The sequence below is a fragment of the Silene latifolia genome, chromosome X, assembly GCF_048544455.1.
Source record: "Silene latifolia isolate original U9 population chromosome X, ASM4854445v1, whole genome shotgun sequence".
Classification (NCBI taxonomy): Eukaryota; Viridiplantae; Streptophyta; class Magnoliopsida; order Caryophyllales; family Caryophyllaceae; genus Silene; species Silene latifolia.
The window spans coordinates 78,991,776-78,994,812 of record NC_133537.1 but is presented as its reverse complement, the minus strand read 5'-3'; the positions used below and the strand labels follow the sequence as shown (position 1 = coordinate 78,994,812).

Genomic DNA, 3,037 nt, shown 5'->3' with positions numbered 1-3,037 from the left:
CAATTCTCACATATCCCACTTGGGATTGATGAGGATGCCGTCATGGCATTAACATGATGCTTTGATGATTTTGAGTTTTCCTCAAGTCTAGCCATAGCTTGTTCAAACTTCAAGTTGATTGTGTCAATGTGAGCACTAAGTTGAGCACCCAATTGAGTAACGGAGTCCACTTCATGCTTTTCTCCTCTAGTAGCCTTGCGAGGTCTACTATATTGTGAGTTATGGACCGCCATTTCCTTAATCTTGTTCCATTTTTGATTGTCATCAACTTCGGTGAACATTCCATTTGATCCCATATTGAGAATGTTCCTAGAATCTTCATATAAACCATTCCAAAATTGTTGTACCAAAAACCATTTGCTAAGTCCATGGTGAGGACATGAGCGACAAATTCCCTTAAACCGCTCCCAAGCTTCATACAAAGACTCTTCATCCCTTTGCTTAAAACCCGTAATTTGAGCTCTTAGCATGTTAGTCTTTTCCGGTGGGTAGAATTTTTTGTAGAAAGCTAGAGCCAACTTCTTCCAAGAATCTATTCCAAGGGTGGCCTTATCAAGGCCCTTCAACCATTGCTTCGCGGTGCCGATTAAAGAGAAAGGAAATAAGACCCATCTAATTTGGTCTTGAGTCACGCCCATTTGAGAGATTGCATCACAATAGTCGCAAAAGGTTTCCATATGAGAATAAGGGTCCTCACTAGGCATCCCCCCAAATTGGCTCCTCTCAACTAATTGGATGAAGGCGGGCTTGGCAATAAAATTTCCGGTTAGATGTTGCGGTGTAGGAGTACCATTTGGTAGATTCTCCTCGGTGGGTACGGAGTGTGACGAGAATTTAGGCATTGTAGGTGGATTTTGTGGGGTATTGTGTAATGGGTTCTCTTCTCCTTCTATTGCGAAAGGATTGACAAACTCACTAGTGGGTTGAACAACTTCACTAATACCTCTTAAATTCCTCCTAACAAGTCTCCTATTGTTCGTCAAGGTTCTTTCGATTTCACGGTCAAAAGGTAACAAATCACCTTGTAACCTTCTAGACATGCAAAATATCAAACAACTCGAAAACAATTAGAACAAACCTTGAGGAGTTTTACTTCCCCAAGGCGAAGAAAGACACAACTAATAACAATAAAAAGAAATCTAAATCAAGTAAACACCGTCCCCGGCAACGGCGCCATTTTTGATGCGAGTCCGCTTAGTGTTCACAAATTAAGATGTGGTCATTGGGTCACGGTCGAATCAAAACACAATTTATTGCTTCACAAACAACTCTACAATTAGTAAAGAGGCAAGTAAAGGTCGGATCCCAAGGGACAGGTATTGAAATGAGATTTCTATTGCAACTAGTGGTGTCTAAGGGGTGTCACAAATTGGGTTGATGTTGAAGGTCACTAAACTAAAATAGCAATGAAAATAAATAAGCAAGATGAATTAAAGGGGTGTAAACAATTGATTAAAGGCACTAGGGTGTCATGGGATCATAGGGGAATCATGGGATATGATCATACAAACATGTTCTCAAATTATAAGCAAGCAATTATTGTTGTGATGGATTGAGTTGGGTTATATCTTACAATCCTAGGAAAGTTTGGGTCCCGGAGCCGAATCGATTAGATTGTACAACACCTACAAGTCGACTTAATCTTCCCTACTCAACAACATGCATGGTCTAATGAGACTCGAGTTGGGTTATGTCTTACAAGTCTCATTGAAAAGATAGAAGATGATAGTAAATGCAAGGATTCATAGGCTTAACATTTCATCAAATATAACATGTGCATGAGTTGAGATCAAAACAAGCAAGCAAATAAAACATGAAAGCATATTAATTTAAGCATGAATCATTCCCCATGGTGGTTTCCCCTAATCACCCATTAACCCTAGCTAAGAGACTACTCACTCATTATCATGTTGATCATGCTAGCAAGGTTGTCAATCATACCAACAATATGAAACAATATGAAAGTAATTAACAATAATTAAAAAGGGATTAAGAGATTATACCTACTAATGATCCCAATAATAAAGCAAAGATAAAAGAAGTACTTGAATGCTTGATTGAGAGGTTGTCAATCTCCCAACAATAACCCAAATAATCTTCAATTACCCAAAATAAAGGATGAACAAAAGAGAGATTAAAGAACTAAAACTTGGATTAAAACTTGATTAATACTTGATTACAATATTAAAGAGAGATTTGATTGATATTAACTACACTAATTATTGATAAGAAGAACATGCTCCTCTAATTAGACTAATGGGGTATTTATAGTGGAAATTAGGGAGGATGCATTAGGGTTAACTAAGGGCTAAACTAGTAATTACACTTTTTAGATTGAGCAAGGAGGAGCCGGTATTTTTCGAGAGAAGGGCTTCTTTCTTCGTAGCTTGGAGAAGACAATTCGTGCTGTGCTGGAATCCGGGCGGAATAAGGTCGGGACGGGCGGATTCTAGCGTTGGAATCCGAGCGGATTCAAGGGAATCCGGGCGGATTGTGGAGGTGGAATCCAAGCGGAATAGGGCAAAGCCGCTCGGATTGTCTTCTTTGCTGACGGACGGACGGATTGGTGACAATCCGCTCGGATTGTCACTCAAAGAACATATCTTCTTCTTTTCTTCCCTTTTCTTCATAAATTCCTTGGGGATTTCCTTGGGGACTCAAGGATCCTTTCTCAACATTGCTCTTCTACTATAATATGTACAAAGGCCTTCTAATCTTGTCTCTCCTTGATGCTTGGTCATTGAATTCGATCAATTTAGTCCCGTTTTGCCATGAAAATGCAAGATTCTTACTCCTTTCCTACAAAGGGATCAAAATCTCAAAGAATATGCAAAACAAAGAACTAAAGATAAGAAATGACCCAAATATGCACTAAAAAGCATGGGAACAAGGCTAATTCGGGGGCTAAATATGCGCTAATTATGGTCACATCAGTATGGCACCGGCTGAGTTACAGGAACTTAAGAAGCAGCTTGAAGAGATGATCGATAAGGGTTTTATCCGACCAAGTGCTTCGCCGTGGGGTGCTCTAGTTTTG

The 3,037-nt window shown here is 39.5% G+C and overlaps 1 non-coding gene across 1 annotated transcript; it reads left to right on the top strand.

The window, feature by feature from the left end:
* The first annotated feature begins 363 nt into the window (after positions 1–363).
* On the top strand, positions 364–470 carry LOC141624239 (small nucleolar RNA R71). The gene has a single exon (XR_012534049.1). It is a non-coding gene; the product is annotated as a small nucleolar RNA R71 (small nucleolar RNA).
* The last annotated feature ends 2,567 nt before the right edge of the window (positions 471–3,037 follow it).